The sequence below is a fragment of the Bos indicus genome, chromosome 5, assembly GCF_029378745.1.
Source record: "Bos indicus isolate NIAB-ARS_2022 breed Sahiwal x Tharparkar chromosome 5, NIAB-ARS_B.indTharparkar_mat_pri_1.0, whole genome shotgun sequence".
NCBI lineage: Eukaryota > Metazoa > Chordata > Mammalia > Artiodactyla > Bovidae > Bos > Bos indicus.
This window is the reverse complement of record NC_091764.1, coordinates 19,309,879-19,331,419: the sequence shown is the minus strand read 5'-3', so window position 1 is coordinate 19,331,419 and position 21,541 is coordinate 19,309,879. Positions and strand designations below refer to the sequence as shown.

Below are 21,541 nucleotides of genomic sequence, written 5' to 3'. Positions count from 1 at the left end.
ACCTACATGACCACAGCCCACGCAGTTCACACCATCTCAGCGCTCCTTCCCTATCGGGTTCCTGAGGTGTCCTGTGCCGTCAACTCTGCTACAGAGGAAAGGTGTTCAAGGAGTGGTGTGGTCATGTGGAAAGAATCCGGCAGCGCTGGGCAGAGGTGCACTTGGTGGACTATGCTCTTTCCCCTCAAAAGGAACACACAGCTCACAAGCAAACAGCAACCTTTGTGAGTCAGTGCCCGCTCTGCCTGACTGTCCTTTGCACCAATCTTTTGAACCAATAAATACAGGAACACCCACAACTACCACCTCTTATCTGCAGGAAAATAAGCCAGTTAGGGAAGTTGTGCAAGACACTGAACAAATATCCACAAGAACCAAGCACTCCACCCTCCCTGGAAAGCCCTTCAACCTTGGATGTGAGGCGCTCACTGTTGAGATGGAAAAGAATTGACAATGGCTTTAGTTGGGTCTTTCTCTAGTTTCTCTCTTTTTTTTGGAAGATATCTTGGAACTTGAGGCTCTTTAAAAAAAAAATAACATTTTAAGGAACATATTAGTGGCATTCAGAATATCACATTATTTCCTGGGTGATCTTCTGAGAAAATAAAAGCAAGATATTGGTGTGTTCTAGTGACTTTAGGAACCTCAGACTTTTCAGATCCATGCTATTAAATAACTCCCCTATTTAAGGCTGTCCAAGTAACTAATGGGCTGCAGACTCTCAGACTGTGAAGGAAATCTTGAAGGATGATAGAAGACAAAGAAACCAACATATCTCACTTACAGTTGATGCTCCCAGGCAGTTTTTTGCTGGGTGATTAGATTATTGTATGTGTTACAACTTGATCACCTGTATTTCATTTCAAATACATTTTCCTCAGTTTCTTTGCCAGCAAAGCACACTTGATAGAAATGCCTCAAAATCAATTTATACTGCTCCACTAGTTTTATGCATTTTAAATTTCAGGAAACAACAATTAGGATATTTTCAATGAAGAAAAGAGCTCCATTAAGCTGCCACAAATGTCAAAAGTTCCTGGCTATGTGAACACTTATGTAATTGTTCTGGAAACCCCAGGCACCAGAGTAGACCTACAACACAAGGAATGACTCACTATTTCTACGCACATACTCTCCCTAAAATGTGCTCCAGTTTGGTTTTTTTTTTCCCCCCTGAAGGGGGAAAGACAAAATATGGTACATCAAATCCAAAAGTTCTTTCTGTTATCTTTTGGAAGTACTGCCTCACATGAGAGCATTAGAAGACGTTGCTGTTTTCATTAATGAAGCAGCCAGATGGGCTAGAATTAAAACAGGTTGAAACTCTGAAATCCTTCCTGAAAGACAAAATCACATAAAGAACGTGTGGGTTCTCAAGTTTCCAAATGGTCTGCATTTCCTCTTGTGACTTTATCCTCAAGTTTGTTTTTTAAAAGTTGTAGCTGGTAGCATATGACTGGTGTCTTATCTTCTGAGCAATGTTAAGGCACACACCATCAAACGCCAATGAGAACACACAGGCCTGGGCCCACAACACCAAGGCTCATATACTCCCAGAGCTTTTTAAAAAAATATTTATTTATTTGGCTGTGTGGAGTCTCAGCTGTGGGTTGTGGGATTTTCACTGCATCAAGCATGATCTTTCATTGTGGCTAACAGACTTTCTAGTTACTCTGCAGCATGTGGGATCTTACTTCCCCAACTAGGGATCAAACCTGTGCCCCCTGCATCGCAAGGTGGATTCTTAACCACTGGACAACCAGGGAAGTCCCATCTCTGGGGGCTTTTAATAGATACCTTGTTACTGTTCAGCCACTAAGTCGTATCCATCTCTTTGCAATCCCAAGAACTGCAGCATGCCAGGCTCCGCTGTCCTTCACTATCTCCTGGAGTTTGCTCAGATTCATGTCCATTGATGCTATCTAACCATCTCATCCTCTGTTGCCCCCTTCTTCTTTGGCCTTCAACCTTTCCCAGCATCATGGTCTTTTCCAGTGAGTTGGCTCTTTGCATCAGGTGGCCAAAGTATTGGAGCTTCAGCTTCAGCATCAGTCCTTCCAATGAATATTCAGGGTTTATTTCCTTTAGGATTGACTAGTTTGATCTCCTTGCTCTCCAAAGTACTCTCAAGAGTCTTCTCTAAGTCCAAATGCTTGTGGGGAACTTGCTGAAGCATACTGCATAAGCTGTGTCCCCTACAGCATATGTTTGGTGCTACCAACACACGGTAGAGCATTAGCAAGAGATGGATTGAAGTTTAGACATTCCATCAGTGGGGAACCAAACCAGGTTTGTTTATGTGAGGACTCTAGGGGCAGTTCTGTTGGGCAGTTGAAACAGATTGTAAATGGGAGTTCCTGTTTAGGCAGTGATGGGCTGGCCATATGGTGGTCATCAGAGATTTTCAACAAGAGGTCATCAGTCTGTACCCTACCTGAGAGGATGAAGAGTAGGAATCTGGCAGGCAATACCCATCGTGGATCAAGCTGCCACAGATGGAGATGAAACAGGAGTTCAGAACAGAACCTGGAGCCCAGCTGACCAAATACTGATTAGATAAACCTGGAGCCCAGCTGACCAGATACTGATTAGATAAACCTGGAGCCCAGCTGACCAGATACTGATTAGATGAACTACTTACACTTCCTCTGACTAAGAGTAGACTTGGGTTCAACTCCTGGGATAGGGCTGAGCTGCACATGAGTCTCCATGGCCTCAGCCCAGGAATGAGCCTGAATTCAGGGAAAGACACCAGGCAGATGGCCAAGCACCACCCACAAAAAAGTTCTCGTGGCTCTCAGCCCACTTTTTTTTTTTTTTAACAATTTCATCCCTTTTCACAAGATGTTTTAATTACTTGAAATTCACAGGTCCCAACTCCTCAGGATCTAGTTCAAAAAGCGTCTCCTTTTCAAAAAGTTCAAAAAGTGAATCCCTTCTTCACTCCTGACACTTTCTATACCTTGTCTTATCCTGTTTTTCTTTACACATCTCTCCCTGAATAGGCTTCAAGCCTCTTGCCAAATGAGCTTTGGCATCTCCTGAGCCCAGCACAGCACCAGTACAGCCTAAGATCTGAACACATATTTAATGATAAATAAATGGATGGTGTAATTGAATGATTCAGTTCACTTAATGGGGTGAGCAAGTATTTATCAAATGGAAACTGATCAATAAACAAGTTAACGAATGAATTGTTAACATTCCACATATTGACAAAGGATACAGAATGATAGCAGTAGATAACAGTTATATACTGCTGACTGTCCTGGGCGCATTACATAGATTATCTTACTTCATCTTCATAAAACTCAAGATGGAAGTGCTATTATGACACCCATTTTACAGGTGAAAAAATGGAGACATCATGCTAGAGTCTTTAAGAAGTCAGTCTGATCTGAGATCTGTTCATTCTACTCAGCAATAAGATCACTCACTTCTCAGGCCTTTCACTTGCCCCCAGGATGTGGTGACTGTTGGGGGTGGGAAAAGATGACATCAGGCCCTCCTTGTCTCTCTGCCTTTCTCTTCCTCCCCTTCCGGTGTGTCTTGCATTAACAAGAAGAGTATGTCTCCTGCAGTTTGATTGCTGGTTCCCCCATGATGACTGCCCCTTTCTCTCCTGATGAGGATAGGCTAGAGTTGTACTGAAAAAGGGCTTCCCTGGTAGCTCAGATTGTAAAGAATCCACCCACAGTGCAGGAGACCCAGATCCAATCCCTCGGTTGGGAAGATCCTCTGGAGGAGGGCATGGCAACCCACTCCAGTATTCTTGCTTGGGGAATCTCATGGACAGAGGAGCCTGGAGGGCACAGTCTATAGGGTTGCAAAGAGTTGGATGCCATGAAGTGACTTAGCACGCACACATGCATGTACTGAAATAGTCTATAGAGTTGGTTCCTTTGAGTTCTTGACCTTGCTAGCATCAAGGTGTAGGTGTGGCAGAAGATGAAATGAAATAATAAGGCATTTCCCTAATCATCTGATATCTGTATATCTACTTCCTTTTGAAGACCCCAGGAAGTACTTTACCTACATCATCCACTTCAGTCCTCACTCCAACCCCTGGAGGGAGGTATCCTTATCCCCCAACACACTTATGAGGCAACTGAGAGTCCCAGAGGTTTGGCAATCTTGCCTAACGTCCCTGAAGCTGAACGAAGAGCCAGGATTGGAACCGAGGGTCGTCCGCCTCCAAGAGACACAATTCAGGAACTGTCTACGAAGTCCTTCTTTTTGAGCATGCTTATCAACACGTAGCATGCTGTCACTAAAATACTTTGGTGGTGGGGACATGGCCATAGTCATCTTCTCTGGCTATGGGTCAAGGTCTCCTTTAAAGCATGACTTTGATGGCAGCCTTTTGGTCTGCTTACTAAAGAAAGTCATAAAGATGTCATTCATTCATGTAAAGTCAGAGACAGAAGCCAGGTATGATGGTGTCTCCTCCCTCTACTGACTTCCCCCGTCCTCTCCTCTTCTGCTCTTTAGCAGCTCAGTCACTCACAGATTACATGCAGCCGTTTTCATTGACCTGCTCACGACGGATGACAAGTGGCTCTTACGGAACAGGGTACCAGTAGGAGAGAGGAGCCCGGAGCCCTCGCCCACGCTGTTTGCTTTGTGAAATTCCAGACTGTTTAATCTGCTCTACCTCATCCTGAGAACTCCAGATTCCACTTTTCTTAATGACTTTCCCCTCTTTGAATGCCTACACAGTTATCTTTGAAGAAGGAGAAAAAGAATAGATGAATCATTTGCAGGAAACGGAGGGGAGAGAAGTGTGGTTGGAACAGCAGATGGCTGAGTGTGTGGGCATGTGGCTGCCTCCGTTGTTCCTTCCCTCCACCACCCTCTGGACACGAGTCCTTTGGGAGTCAGTGTACACTCATTTTGGGTGGGGGCTGCGCCCGATTTCAGATACTAACATGTAATTGCACATCTGCTCAGATTCCTCTCAGACACTGAAATTCCAGGGAGAGTGGGAAACTCAGGCTAGGTTCAGATTGAAATATTGGTCCTCTCTTTGAAGTTTTGACATTAAACATTCTAATAAGGTGATAAACTCCTTTCAGTTAGTAGCAAGAGAATTTCTCGTGCGGTCTTCTTTCTCCTGTAGAATATGAAGTCAGGATGTGAATTTTCTTTCCGTGCCACAGGGCAAGCTCTCTAACCCGGGAAGGGGTTGGCAGATGTGTACAGGGAAGCCAGAGGAGACAGACTACCTATAGATAGAAATCTGCATTAAGCAGGAAAACACAAATTGTTCTTGGTGGGGCTTTTGGCGGGGGCCGGGGGGTGCAGAAAGGACATAAAGACACTACAGTTGTGGGGACAAGTGTCCATGTATTGCTCTCCAAAGGTAGCTTTTTGCTATATATATGGAGATGATACCAAAGACAGTCTGTTCACTTGGATAACTGAAATAAGTTTCCAGAATCCCGAGAATCCAAGAGAACATACATTTTTGGAAAAGCTTGACTTTTTTCCCCAGAAGGTTTCATGTAGACCCTCCTGTTACTTCTAAGTAAATTTCCAAATGTTATCTGGATGTCACATTAAGATAAGTAATTGTGGCTATTTTATTTTTAGATTACGAAACTCATTCCATCAATAAACTCTTCCACTGATTTTTCCCCCCACTTCCATCATCACCATCTGCCCTCCCACCTCTAGCTGCACAGGACGGGACTCTGGTGTGAGCACGTGAATGAATGTGCAGAGAGGTAAGAGCTTGTTAGTTTTTAGTGCAATAGGATTTTTGGTAAAATACATGTCTAGAAGTTGAGATATGTTTCTTAATGTGTGAGCATGCCTACTTATTCGTTAAGCCACATCTGACTTTTTGCAGCCCCACAGTCTGTAGCCCATCAGGCTCCTCTGTCCATGGGCTTTCCCAGGCAAGAATACTGGAGTGGGTTGCCATTCCCTTCTCCAGGGGGTCTTCCCAACCTAGGGATTGAACCCAAGTCTCCTGCATTGACAGGTGGGTTCTTTACCACTGAGCCACCAGGGAAGCCCATGTTTCTTAACAGAAATTATTATATACCACTTGGAAACAAAGAACTGTGGTAAAATGCATTTTTTTTAAATTAATGAACACTCCTTCAGAATTAACTTTAATCATAAAAGTCATCTGATCAAGAATGAGTAAACTCAGCCCAGAAATCAATCTAAATGATCATAAAAAAAATCTGTCATCATGAATCTAGTAAATAATAGAATTTTCACCTTCATTATGATGTGATGAGTTGTTTATCTGAAAGTCCTTCATATTAACCTTCACAAAAGCACTAATTCTTGGATCCTCAAAAGCTTTAAAATAACTCTTCATAATTTATAAACATGGCCATACCAGACTAATTTGTGTGGTTCTTGGGATGTCCCACCCAGCTTCACCTGACCCCCAGCCCCAGCATGGTCCTGAATGGACAGCCTCCTGGGGCTGGAGAGGGTGGGGGATTGGGGTGGGGATCTGGTGGGATCACAGCTCACCTGCCATAACAGGAACCTCATCAGTGGTTCCTGGCCCAGGTCTGACCTGACAAAACTCATGCCCAGGGAAGGCTGCTGCCCTCCCGCCTCTTCCAGGCAGCTTGCTAAGATGTGGAATCTGGCTTCCCTAATGGCTCCCTGAAATGGCCGAGTAACAACCCAGATGTTCAGGGGACTAAAACTTTGAGTCAAGGAACTAGAGGCCGAGAAGATAAATCCTTCTTCCTTTCTCCACCCCCACCTCTATCTGATGGATTGTTTCAAGGTGACTTGCAGGATGAGCAACTGGCTCGTAATTCTTCATGACTTTATGGCCAGTCCCCAACACGCCTGCCTAGTAACTGCATTCCTTTCTCCCCTGTCTCATCTCTGTGTCTCACTTTTGCAGCCCTGGGATTGCAGGGGCCATCATAGCAATCTCTGCCATAGGTTTTATTCTCTAGGGAATTTGGCTAATGATTAAAAAAAAAAACCCCACACATCATATCTTCAGTCTAGCCTCCTACCTACAGTCTATTTTCTTTTTAATAAGAATGAACAGAGATCTAAAGTTTATATCAAGGTTAACTAGAGCTGCTCCAGTGAAGTGCCTCTGGGTGGAGAATATGTTCTCTAAATCTAACTTCTCTGTAAGTGGGTTTCATCTCACCACAGGATGCTTGGATACTAGCAGTTCTTTTCTCAAACTGATTGCTTCTGTCCAGTCTGGTTGGAGGGAGCATCTGCCAACCCCTCCCCGGGTTAGAAAGCTTGCACTGTGGCTCAGAAAGAACAACCCAGAAATAGTTTTTCTTACATATAGCCTGGTATTTACAAACCTACCTCCAGATCTCTATCGTATTTGATGCCACGCTCCATCTTCCTTGTATACTTACCTTCCCTTTTACTCTCAGCAAATTCCTGATATGTATGTACGATAAATCTGTTTCAAAGGAAAAATCAAAATCTTTTTGATTCAGGACATTCTGTTTTGGGTAAAATATGTTTTGGGTAAAATCGACAGTTTGAGAATATCAGACACCAAGAGCAATGTGATATTTGAAGACTGTAAACAAGACACTTTAAACCATACCCAGAATGAGAAAGTGAAAAATATTTCATTTCCATATTTAATGAACCAGATAGTATCTTCTTATGGAGAGAAAGGGGGTGAGGATAAAGGCGCTTAGATTTTTAGTGCTACTGAAAAGCAGAGTCTATGAATGTTGGAAGAGAGTATTAAGGCTTTTATTTTAATGAGTTAAAATTCTTCAGAAGGTTTGCATTGATAATAATATCTGAGGCTGAATTTAAGACAAACACTCTTCTGGGATTAAAACAAAACAAACAAAGATTGGGACTCTTGGATCCTGAGCAAGCCTGAGGAATGAGAAAAGCTTTCATTATAAGATGGCATTTAGAATGAGATGGAAAGAAAAAGTCAGGTATCAGTGAGTTATATATCAAAGTGTGTTCAGGGGTTGTTAAAGGCCTCTACATTTTTTTTTTTTTTTAATTTGAAGCTAATGATTGAGTTATGGTATTTTAAGTTCAGTGGCTACTATCAACTTAATATTATGGCTGAAAAATAAGGTATAAAAATAAAATAGGATTTTTATTTTATTTACCAATCAAAAAAAAAAGGGGGGGTGGGCCAGAATATGAGTAGATAGTTCAAAGACAAGGAAATTCAAACAGACTTTAAACATGTGCCAAGATGCTTGATCTGACTCTTAGTATGAGAAATGGATGTTAAAGTTGCCACGAGATATCAAGATTCATCTGTCAGATTGGCAATAGCTTTAACAGCACAGTGTGTCAGCTAAGGTATGAAAAAATACATTAGTGGTAGGAATGCAAACTATACAGTCTCGGAAAGGGGCATTTGGGTGACAAGAAGCAAAATCATATACTTGCATACTCTAACCAAGCAATTCCACATGTAACAATGTATCCCACAAACATACTCATACACAAAGTGGATAAGTGAATAAAAGCATACTCACTGCAGTCATTGCTTGCACTGGTAAAAAAGATAATGAGGAACCACCATGCCCACTGACAGGAAGATTTCATAAATAAACCATGCTGTGCTCACACAATGGAAAACTATTTGTGTGTGCTAAGAATTGATGCTTTTGAACTGTGGTGTTGGAGAAGACTCTTAAGAGTCCCTTGGACTGCAAGGAGATCCAACCAGTCCATTCTGAAGGAGATCAGCCCTGGGATTTCTTTGGAAGGAATGATGCTAAAGCTGAAACTCCAGTACTTTGGCCACCTCATGCAAAGGGTTGACTCATGATGCTGATGCTGGGAGGGATTGGGGGCAGGAGGAGAAGGGGACGACAGAGGATGAGATGGCTGGATGGCATCACTCGATGGATGTAAGTCTGAGTGAACTCCGGGAGTTGGTGATGGACAGGGAGGCCTGGAGTGCTTCGATTCATGGGGTCGCAAAGAGTCGGACACGACTGAGCGACTGAACTGAACTGAACTGAAGTCACTTCAGTCCTGTCTGACTCTTTGTGACTCCATGGACTGTAGCTTGCCAGGCTTCTCTGTCCATGGGCTGCTCCAGGCAAGAATACTGGAGTGGGTTGCCGTGCCCTCCTCCAGGGGATCTTCACAACCCAGAGATCAAACCCACATCTTTTATGTCTACCTCCATTGGCAGGCAGGTTCTTTACCGCTAGCAGCACCTGGGGAGCCCATGGAATACTATAGAGCAACTAAAAAGAATGAGGAAGCTCTATGTTTTCTGATGTGAGCCCATTTCCAAAATGTGTTCAGTGAAAAATCAAATTGCACTCCTGTATGTTTAGTCTGCACTGTTGTGTAATGATAACATCAGCAATAGTAAATGTGTATGTTTGTATATGTATAGTCTCTCTCTTCGAGGGTATGCACCAGACTAGTTAACAATTATTGTCTCCAGGGAAGGGATCTAGGTGTCTAGGAGAGGCTTACTTTAACTCTCTACCACTTCTTTCCTTTTGAATTTTGTTCCATGCATGAGTATTATCTGTGCTGTGACTTAGGCGCTCAGTCGTGCCCGACTCTTTGTGACCCCATGGACTGCAGCCCGCCAGGCTCCTCTGTCCATGGAGATTCTCTAGGCAAGAATACCAGAGTGGGTTGCCATGCCCTCCTTCAGGGGATCTTCCCAACTCAGGGATTGAACCAAGATCTCCCACATTGCAGGTGGATTCTTTACCGTCTGAGCCACCAGGGAAGTCTGAGTATTATCTATCCAAATATGTCACTAATATTTATTTTTTAAGAGGAGGAAAAACTGTATATGTAGACATTTGAAAGGGAGTTTTCATCTAATTCACGAGAAAACTCTGTTCTGTTGTTCCAAGTCAACTGGAAGCAACATACACATTATTTTTTCATTTATTTTAAAATAAGCTTTATTTATTTAAAATAAACTTTATTCAGGGCAGTTTTCCATTTAGGGCAAAATTGAGCAGGAGGTTTCCCATCTACTCACGTGCGCAGCCTCCCCCATTACCAACATCCCCCACCAGAGTCCATTTGTTATAAACCATGAACCCATAATGAGATGTCATTATCACCAAAAGTCCACAAATTAAATAAGGATTCACTCTCAGTTCGGTACATTCTATGAATTTTAACAAATATATACTGATACATATCCAGCATTTTAATACTGTTCAAAATAGTTTCACTGCCCTAAATATCCTCTGTACTCCACCAATTCACCCCTCTCTCCCTACAACCTCTAGCAATCACTGATTTTTTTCCTGTCTCAGTAGTTTTGTCTTTTCAAGAGTGTCATATAGTGGGAATCATGCAGTGTGTAGCCTTTTTCAGATGTGCTTATTTCATTTAGCAACATGCATTTAATTTCCTTCCATGTTTTTTCATATCTTGATAACTCATATTGTGATATTTAAACTGCCCTTAAAATAAGACCTAATTTGTGCAAGCTTTAAAAAGTTAAGTTATTCTTCTATAATTTGTAATCTCCCAATTGCTTGGTGATGAATTTTGCCATTAAGTTTTCCAAGAAATGCATGGTAAGTGAGAACAAATTAAACAGAAAAATTTACTGTACCAGAGCAAATATTTCCATTTTGGAGAACTAATCACTTCTTCCTTATGTAAGTGTACTTTAGAAAGTACTGTATGTTATCTTCTTCTTATGCCTTCCTGCCATGTCTTCTTATTACATCATTCCATAATCACTTAGTTTTCATACATAAAATGATGATTTTTGGAGTTCCTCATTGTAAGTCTAAATCTTCCCATCCTGTGTTGGTGGGACTCTGTCTGTCACCACCACCACCATCCTTATGGATCTTGAACTTGATACTAAGACGACACTGAGGCTACCTCTGCAACAGTCTATCTTAGATCATGGTCCCAGCTGTAACCTACTTGAGGGGAGTGTCCCCACGTGATTTATTCTTTTACCCCTCAGAAGACCTTGCCCCAACTCATCAGAGATACCGAGCATGGATTCTCTGAAAGGTAGAAGACAGTCATTTTGGCAAAGCATAAAACATTTTCAATCTGTACTGCCTTCTGCGACAGATACTGATGATATTTTTCCAAAAAGAGGAGAGAAGTCTGCTATGGTTCAGGGCAGTGAAATGGACATCTTGTTGTCAGAGAGACTCTGGGAGCAGGTGGAAAAGGCACGGCCAGGTGTCCTCTGCTACCAGGCCAGCCTCCAGGGGCCCCAAACACAAGAATACCTGAAAGCAATATGCCCAATTCTCCACTTAAATAACCATGTTTAGCTCTGTCTACAGATAAGGGACGGCCCTCCACCTCCATTGCAGCAATAGGACTGATCCCTTACAATTTTGTTTCTAATGAAAAATATGAGGGACAGAAGCTGTATTCATTTATTTATTAACAAAACTTCACTTTAAGGAACAGTGATTGTAATCCCACTTGTTGCATGTATTAGAAACGCCACTTCTTGAGTAGTGGAACTTCTCTAGAAGCTTAACTAGGATGCTTTTACTCCACTTTCAACTTTTCCGCAGGTCTGAAATTTTCATAATAAAAAGTTAGAGGCAAAAAGCAATTTCTCTCCTGGAGAGAAATGACATCACTGGCATTTAGAAGAACGTTTCCCCCCCTTTCCTGGCTACAATTACAAGCATCTCTCAGTACCTCCCGGTGTGAGGTAAGATAAGGATTTTGTCATCTTCTATTAATAGGGAAGGATTTTGAGTCACAGAAGGGCTAAGTGATTTTTCTAGCCCCAGAAATAAGAAGAATAAAATGAAGCAAGATGATTAGTTCATTATTTTAGGAACAGAACTATTGTGGTGAAGAGCATCATTTTCTTGAACAATTGCAATTGCTTCCTAATTGGTTTTCCTGCCCCCAGTTTCTCTCTCTCCTCCAGTCTACTCACTCCTTTTGTTAACAGAACCATATTCTGAAATCACATCACACATATAAATATCTGTGATGACTTCTCACTATCTAAATAAAAATTCCAAACTCCTTAGCAGGATATCCAAAGCCCAGGTCCACCTGGCTTTAAACTCCCTTTCCTCTTTCTTTGCCTCTGTGTCCTTTATAGGGCTTCCCAAGTGGCTCAGTGAGTAAAGAATCCGCCTGCAATGCAGGAGACGCGGGTTCAATTTCTGGGTCGGGAAGACCCCTGGAGAAGGGGTAGGCTACCCAGTCCGGTATTTTGAGGCTTCCCTGGTGGCTCAGATGGTAAAGAATCCGGCTGCAATGCAGGAGACCTGGGTTCGATCCCTGGGTTGTGAAGATCCCCTGAAGAAGGGAAAGGCTACCCACTCCAGTATTCTTGCCTGGAGAATCCCATGGACAGAGCCTGGCAGGCTACAGCCCATGGAGTCTCAAAGAGTGGGACATGACTGAGCGACTGAACATGCACACCCTCTCTAACTGCTCACCTGCTCTCCAGTTCTCATGCACAGCTGTCCTTGCCTCCAAACCTTCGTTCATGCCACCTGGCTCTTATCCAGAGTGCCTTTCTTTCTCTATCCCTCTGGGACCATGGAGAGAGGGGCATCTGCTAACAATGACACATCGCAAGTGCCACCAATGTCAGTAACAGAAATAATTTTTTAACCTTTTTTACACAAATTAAAAAAACCTCACAGGTCACTGAGTCTAACTAGAGAATGTCACAGCTAATTCTCCATCTTTACAGCATTAGAGTACTACAGGAGCTATACTGAATTACCTAAAGGAAATTACCATATAGACACTCTAACAAAAGGGCAGAGAAATCCCCATTATAAAGGCTTTGTCCCTGGGAAACTGGTCAGGCCAGCGGGGTGGATTAAGGGAGGGGGGGGGGGGGGGGCACGGCCAAGCAAGGGTTTAGACTTTTGAAAAGAATCTAAAATTTCTGATGGCTCCAGAAAAACTTGACAAACTTACACACACACACACACACACACACACACACAAAGCACATACGTCAGACATTTAATAAAAATAACTTTGAAATCACGCATGTGCAAAAATTACTATAGCAAGTGTGCTGAGCAGGCGAGGTGTGGTTCTACCATGCGGCCTTCAGCAAAAGCACCCTTCACCCACAAATGGAAGATTCCTCCCATTCATGGGAGAGTGGCTCTCATACTCAGTTCTGACTCAGCTCCTTCTCCCTCTACCTGAAAAGCTCCTGCCAGGCGAGACATCAAAGGAAGGAAGGAACTTCCCAGAGACTTCTTAGATGCAGGAGGCCTTAAAACCTTCAGTATCAGCGACAACAAATCCAGATCACGGAGGATGGCTGCATTGCTTCCGCCAGTAGATTTCCAATTTGCCTCGTTTAGATTGTGCAGGGAGATTCCAAGGCAGCGCAGTGGTAAAGAATCTGTACACAGATTCGATCCCTGGGTCAGGAAGATCCCCTGGAGAAGGAAATGGCAACCCACTACAGTATTCTGGCCTGGGAAATCCCATGGACAGAGGAGTCTGGCAGGCTCCAGTCCATGGGGTTGCAAAGAGTTGGACACGGCTTAGTGAGTGAAGAACAAGACTGTGCAGGCAATGGGAATGGCTGTGAGCCATCAGAGATGGAGGGGAAGAGTGCCTGCTGCAGTCCCAGACTGCTGGGAAGTCCCTCTGAGACAACCAATGTCCCCAAGCTCCCCAATTTATTTATCCCCAATTTAATTATTTATCTCTAGGCACCTTGAAATCTAGGCTGCGTACAATAGCCACTAAGAGGGGTGGTAAGGCAATGGGCTCTGTTCTTTAACACTTTTCTTTAAGAATCTTGCATGAATTTTTTTTTTCTTTCTATTCCTAAGAACAGAACTGACACTGTATTGTTTCTCATGATATGATCCCTTTTCAGACAGGTCAATCAACATTTATTAAGAGCTGTATGTGTGTGTGTGAATAATAAAAACACGTAACTATCAATGAATTAGTATTGCTTCGGGACTTTTCTAACCCCTTTACAAATATAACTCATTTATCACAATAGTCCTCTGATAAACTTCCCTCCCTTCAGAGATAAGGAAACTGAGGTATAGGACAATTATGCGATGTCCTTCAGAGTCACATGCTAGAAAGGTTTAGAATCCAAGTTGGTCTGACTCTAGAACTTCCAGTCTTGACCTGCAAGATCAAACTGAACAAAAACAGTAGACGCTGCTCTTTTATGACAGGTTGTATGAAGTCACTCTTATCAGGCAGGGAGTAAGGTGTACAAAAGAAGCTTTGAAGGGACTGAGGTATTTGAATTCCACGGTAATGATCTGATATTTGAGGCCAGCCCTCCCCACTATAAAACTGTGATAACAGTATTCCTGTTATGCAGAATTACCAGGGTAGTTAGACTGAACATGTACAAAGCTTGATGTAGCATCAATTGTAGCTTTATGTTGTTATTTTCATGGTCTATCCAAATACAACTTTTGTAATTAGCTCACCAAATGGCCCAAAGCAGGACTGGAGCAGACTGGAGATTGGAGGCCTCTGGAGTTCCACTGATATATTCTTGGGGAATCAGTGAGTTCTTACATGTGATCAACGGAGCTAAAGCAGTCCTTGCGTTGTGGACACACAGCCGTTTCCATTGACTGCTGGCAAAAACAGGCTGGCAGGAAATAGTACCTACTTAGAAAAATAATCAGTTCTCTTATACAACAACTACTTGTACTGCTCACACCTGCATAAATAAAGGAACGCAAGATGAGGAAAAAAGTCTCCCGGGGAAATACGGCCCACATAAGGAGGTGCAAGGCAAATGTTCCGCGTGTAGAAGCAGCATGGCCAGTGTGCAGGGTCCTTCACACATGAGGCCCCATGACTAGGCCAGGGAAGGTTCTGGAAAGATGAGTACATATAAGGCCTCATCTCCCCGGAAGGCCTAATTTCTCACCAAAGATCCTTGCTGAGGCTTTGGAAATAGTACAAGGGGAAGCAAAGTGCCGTCGTTGCTTTCCCAAAACAAAACAAAACAAAAAAGAAAACTGAAAAGAAACCAACAGAAAATGAACTTGGCTGTACTGCTGACGTAGAGACGCCAAACTCCTGATGATTTCTACCATATGTATTTACATGCGCTTTTACATTTCCTACTTTATGAAAATAAAGGGTAAGTGGAAAGGCTTCCATGGTGATCCAGTGGTTAAGACTCAGTGCTTTGACTGTGGAGGGCGCAAGTTCAATCCCTGCTCTGGGAATTAAGACCCTACATGCTATGCGACACAGGGGGGCCCCCCTCAAAAAATTGATAAAGGATGAGAGGGAAAAATCAATGAATGTTTTCCCCTTGGAAGGAAAAGGACAAAAGCTTCTGAAGGAAGAAATCAACACTGCTTTACGTGAATTTCCTTACTAGAAACTAATTCCAAAGTTAGGTTCAAGTTTACAAAGTTATGTTCAATATTCTTGATATAATCTCTGTGGGATCCAGAAAGTACATTAATGGGCATTCCATCAGATGATGAGAAACAGAAACAGGCGAAAGATGATAAAGACCTAAGGTTTAGAAGCTTTGCCCGATTGGGGTCAAGGTCTGAACTTCACAGGAGTTCCTATCTTCCTTCAGGCTGTATCATTCCGGCAAGGTGAGGAAGCGCCATCCTTTACAGGAAAGCTCCGTCTGCCCCCTCCACGAGACTGTGGCCGTGACTCTGGAACTCTAGCTGTTTGTCAGTCACCATCTAAGCTCTTCCGCCTTTCCCTTCAGTGCTGCACTGTCTGGGGAAATTGTTAACCTGCCTTCAGTAAGATCCTGCAGACCCTTGAATAAGCTCCCTGCTGCTGACCCTAGGGCAAGCTGCATGAAGCTGCCACACTGGAAGCGGTAAGCTGGAAAACCCGGATTTGCAGTCATGGTATTTTAATTTGGTGCTCGTATTTGAAACTCCCTTTGGTTTTCTCCATGCACAGCCCATCATTGTATATTACCTGGGTTTCCTATCGTCAGAGATTTGGGCTTCTTGTACAGTTCCTGCTGTTCTGACATAAGTTGCTGTCTTTTTGAGGCACCTGTCAGGAAAGCTCAGCATACATCTGTGAACCTCCTGTGCGTGTGCTCAGTCACATCCAACTCTTTGCGACCTCATGGACTGCAGCCCGCCAGGCTCCTCTGTCCATGGGATTTCCCAGGCAAGACTACTGGAGTGGGTTTCCATTTCCTCCTCCAGGGGATCTTCCCAGACCAGGAATTGAACCCATGTCTCCTGCATTGGCCAAGCAGGTTCTTTTTTTTTTTTCTTTTTTTAATATAATTTATTTATTTTAATTGGAGTCTAATTACTTTACAATATTGTGGTGGTTTTTGCCATACAATGACATGAATCAGCCATGGGAGCACATGTGTTCCCCATCCAGAATCCCTCTCCCACCTCCCTCCCCATCCCATCCCCCAGGGTCATCCCAGTGCACCAGTCCTGAGCACCCTGTCTCATGCATGGAACGTGGACTGGTGATCCGCTTCACATAAGATGATATACACGTTTCAACACTACCCTCTCAAATCATCCCACCCTCGCCTTCTCCCACAGAGTCCAAAAGACTTCTTTACATCTGTGTCTCTTTTGCTGTCTCACATATAGAGTCATCATTACCATCTTTCTAAATTCCATATATATGCGTTAGTATACTGTATTGGTGTTTTTATTTCTGAATTACTTCACTCGTATAATAGGCTCCAGCTTCATCCATCTCATTAGAACTGATTCAAATGCATTCTTTTTAATGGCTGAGTAATATTCCATTGTGAATATGCAGGTTCTTTACCACTGTGCCACCTGGGAAGCCCTTGTGAACCCATATGCCCTTTATTTACAGTCAGATTATTTCAAACATATTTTTCAAATGCAGTTAAATTCTGTTCTGAGGTTTAGCTGTCCTGAAAGTCACTGACTGTCACTTAAAAAAAAATTATTGGAGTATAATTGATTTATAATGGTGTGTTAATTTCAGATATATCGCAAAGTGAATTAGTTATACATATACATATATCCACTCTTTTCAGGTTCTTTTCTCAAAAAATCATTAGCATATTGAGGAGAGTTTCCTGTGCTATAAAGCAGGTTCTTATTAGTTACATATTTTATATATCGTGGTGTGTATATGTCAATCCCAATCTCCCAATTTATCCCTCCCCTCCCCTTTCCTCATGGTAAGTTTGTTTTCTACAACTGTGACTTTACTTCTGCTTTGTAAATAAATTCATTTGTACCCGGTTTTTTTTTTAAGATTCCAAATAAGCACTATCATATGATATTTGTCTTTCTCTGCCTGACTTCACTCGACTGTCACTTTGAGGGCCTCCCCAGGACCTCTAAAAATACCAAATCCTGGATATGCCAGAAGGCTCCATTTTAAGTTTGATCTTCCAAAACACGCTCTCCATATTAGGTGAAAATCTGTTTAACTATTTTCACATGATGTGTTAATAAATGTCACTGTATTCACAGAGATTACTCCAAGAAGATTAAAGGTCGTACCAACCCTTTTAGGTCTCATAAATCACAAGTGTTCGCAAATGCAGGAAAATTCCTGCCAAGTTGGAATGCTTCTCCAATAACCAAGCAAACGTTTATAGCCACAAGATTTTAAGGAACTTCCCAGGAGGAAATACGAGGAAGAATTCAGCACAGGTGCTCATTGCATGCACAAACACACACGCAGAGGGACAGCAGGATCTATGAAACTGTTTCTGTGCCCTTGTGAAAACGGAGCAGAGATGACTGGCCATATTCTGCAACCTTCAAACACAGTCTTCTATATGTGACTGATACCCTAAGCAGGGAACTGAGGCCTCCGGAAGTAAAGAAGCCTGTGGTTCTCACAGTCACTGGAATTCTCCTGAGAGAGCTTTTCCTGGGAGCCCTGGCAACAGGGCCAGAATGAGATTCAAAGCAGGATAATCAGCAACAGCCAGCCAGCTTTATGCAGAAATGTAGCAGTGATTTTAAAAAGCATCATCCATTGAGTACCTACTTTGTGCCTTTTGCGTCATCTTGGCTGTCCCTAACCCTCACAGTTGTTCGGGGCGGGCCTAACTATTCCCCATTTTACATACTGCTGAATTCCTTTCCTCGCTTTATTTTTCACTGTAGCACTTTCCCTTTTTAATATGCTGTATAATTATTTATTTTGTTTATTGTCCTCACTACAACGTGTGCTCCAGGAAGACGGGATTCTTACCTGTTTTACTCACGACTGCCTTCCTGGAATCCAGAGTAAATGAATAAATGGGTGAATGAATGAATGGAGACCCAGAGTGGTTAAATGACTTTCCTCTGTCAAACTATTACTTAGGAGACAGAGCTAAGATTTGAACTCAGGTCCTGGGTGCTACACCAACACCCATCAGTAATGGTGGCTGTGAGGATAAGCATCCAGGACATACGCTAAGAACGCTAGACGCGCATTTATTGAATGGTTGACTGATGAAGAAAAAGAAAACCACCGGATGGAAAAGGAGCAGGAAGGAAATGAGCCTGACTTTTGATCCTTGACATCTGTGGGGAAGGAGCAACATAAAACATGAAGCCCAGAAAAGCCTGGTGGCCAAAATTCAGTTCACAAGTGCAGACCTTGATTCTTTCAAACTTCAGGAGGAATAAGGAAGTGTGGTGGGTGCGGTCTCCACAGGCCTTCTAATACGGATACATGGTAATCCTTAAGGGTCTGTAAAGAGTCAGACCTCAAATCCCCACCCCACCATTTGCTACCCTCTGACCTCAGGCAAACTCCTTAATCTCTGTAAACGGGAATAATTTGCATGGGTTTTCTGAAGACTGATGGAAATACTGTATGTAAACACACAAATTAAGACCATGCCCAATGTGTGGCGGAGAAGGCAATGGCACCCCACTCCAGTACTCTTGCCTGGGAAATCCCATGGATGGAGGAGCCTGGTGGGCTGCAGTCCATGCGGTCGCTAACAGTCTGACAGGACTGAGCGACTTCACTTTCACTTTTCAACTTTCATACACTAGAGAAGGAAATGGCAATCCACTCCAGTGTTCTTGCCTGGAGAATCCCAGGGAAGGGGGAGCCTGGTGGGCTGCGGTCTATGGGGTCGCACAGAGTTGGACACGACTGAAGCGACTTAGCAGCAGCAGCAGCCAATGTGTGGTAAATGCCCATTACCCCTATTACTTCAATTATATCAGCATAGGGTACAGAGTGTTTAAGAGGGAAGCAGTAGGGAGAAGTTAGAAAGGTAGCTGGGTATATTTTGTATCTAACTGGTTTAAAGGATTTTGGTGCCGGTCTGTCACAGCACGTGCTTTTCTTGACATCTGAATCGCGATGGATTACACTGCTTAGCGCAGTTCCTCAGAGGATTTCTCCTGAGACTAGGGAATTCCAGGCGGGTTCTTAGGCCTCACACAGCATCGTTGGGATGGAAAGGACTGGGTCCATTCTGCAGGTTCCAAATTCAGAAAGATCAAAATAATACCAATGCTTAATGACAGACCAACAACGTCTTAGGGCATCTCGCTTTACCTTTTCAATCATCAGAGATTCTATCAATTTCCTTATGCCAACGTGGAAGACTACAGCTTAAAAAGGTAGAGGATATAATCAACGTCGCACATTTAGGAAGGGGTGGGGACGGACCCCTTCAAACTCGGGCCGTCGCCACCCCAGGGGCCCTTTCTTTCAAGTCACTTCAGTTCACTCAGTCGTCTCTGACTCTTTGCGACCCCATGAACTGCAGCACGCCATGATTCCCAGTCCATCACCAACTCCCGGAGTTCGCCTTTTTTTTTTTTTTTTTTAACACCGCACTTTTTCAGACCCACCGGTTAGAAGGCCATTCTATAAAATGTCTAGAGAGGAGCTGAAGGGTTCAGACGCATGGGCAAAGCTAAATGTTTCAAGTTTAAGTGTTGCGACCATCACCCCAAATTGATGCCTAGGCTCAGGTAACTGCACTTTTAAAATGGCTAAATGGAAATCAACTTCTCTCCCTGCCTTTACTGTTGGAGGGCTTGGGCTGAAAGATTTTGCACGTCTCAGTTCCGCTGCAGGGTATCCTGCCTCTCGGCTCCTGGCCTCCAGGTCCCATTAACAGAAAGGGACATCAGCAACAGGTGGGGGCGGGTCGGAGGCGTTACCTCCCGCGCAGGCCTCCTCCAGCTCAAACCGGATGGTATCCAGTGAAACATGCGAGTTCTGTTCCACCAGATGCCCAAAAAAGGCGCAGGGAGCCAAAAAGCGTTGCAACCCCACCTTCTCCCAGCACGCTCCTCCAGGGGCGGCCCGACCGCAGCAAAGCTCCAAAATTGGCAACCTGGGCCTAGCAGCCGCCTTTTTTTTTTTTTTTTTTTTAAGCCTACATTCTCCAAACCAGGGAAGAGGCGGGTGACTAAAGATGCAAATTGGAGCGGGGGCGTCAGCAGGCAGGCCCGTGGGTGCAGGGCGTCTAGCTTGGGGAGACCCCGCGACCTCAGGTGCCCCCGGAGATATCCGCGGTGGGCGCAGAGCGCCGCGAGGGCGCTCGGAAAAGCCGCTCCCAGCCGAGCCGCTGCCTCCGCTTCCGCCTCCCCGGCGGCGGCGGCGGCGACGGGACAATGCGCGGCCTCTTTCCGCCCGGGGTTAGGGAGGGGCGGCCGGATTGGGGCCCGCGCCTTCCGGCCGCAACCCCCCACCTCCACCCCCTGCGCGCCGCGCCGGCCGCACACAGGTGGTTTTCCGCTCGGGAGCAGCAGGCTCGGGTACTTTCATATAACAATATGATTGTGCGCGCTGGGAGTGTTCCTCCCCGCCGCCGCCGCCGCCGCCGCCGCCGCGGCCCCCACCCGTCACGCCTCTATCCGGCAGTCCGCCCCACCCCGTGGTACGCCAGCCGAGCGCGGATCGCTGGTCTGGCCAGCACCTCCCCAGTTACCTGCTGGCTATGCAGCGCGGCCGAGACGTTCCCCAGAATCCCCAGGTCGCCTCTGGAGCAGGGGACCCGGCACGCACTCCTCGCCCCACACCCGCCCCAGGCAGAACTGGAGCCCAAAGTCCCGCACTCGGTCCCCCACCGGTCCCCAGGGTCCCTAGAGGCTCGGCGCCAGCTGAACTGGGCTGCGGAGGCGGCGGGTGCTCACGGGGAGCGCAACGCGCAGGAGGGGGCAGTGTTCTGCCAGTGCCCGGCGACTTGCAAGGGAGGGGGTTGCTGCCCCGCGAAGAAAGGGGCTGACCCGGCGCGGGTTGTCCGGGTGGCTCCATTCTGACATGCCTCGGTCTACAGTAAACCAATCGGCGAGCCCCACTTGAGCCCCCGCAGCCTGCAGGCCTTGCGGGAGGACTTCCCCATGCTTTGCGGATGGTGGGGACAGCCGGCCCGGCTCCGCGTGCCCGGGTGCACCGCGTCCAGGCAGCCCCTCCAGGGAGGCTCCTGTGTCTGGAAGCTGAGCTCGCTGCTCAGAAATGATTAACGAGCACTACCACCCAGCGCGCAGTGGGTGACTGCGGGGACCGGGGAGGGGGTGCTTGGATCCCCGGAACAATGGCTTATAACGCCCCACACCGCCCCAGAAATAAAAGCATCAGACTGCCCAACGACTTTGTTCCGGCAGTCTCCACTAGTTTTTAAAAAATTAATTAAAACACCGTTTTTTTA

General features: G+C 44.8%; 1 long non-coding RNA gene across 1 annotated transcript in view; it reads right to left on the bottom strand.

Annotated features, from left to right (window-relative positions):
• LOC109558961 (uncharacterized) overlaps positions 1 to 16,299 on the bottom strand; it is a 38,338-nt gene extending 22,039 nt beyond the window's left edge. Inside the window, exon 1 of the long non-coding RNA XR_011566523.1 lies at positions 3 to 16,299. This is a non-coding gene — a long non-coding RNA (uncharacterized lncRNA). The remainder of the gene's footprint in view (positions 1 to 2) is intronic.
• Between the last annotated feature and the right edge of the window lie 5,242 nt (positions 16,300 to 21,541).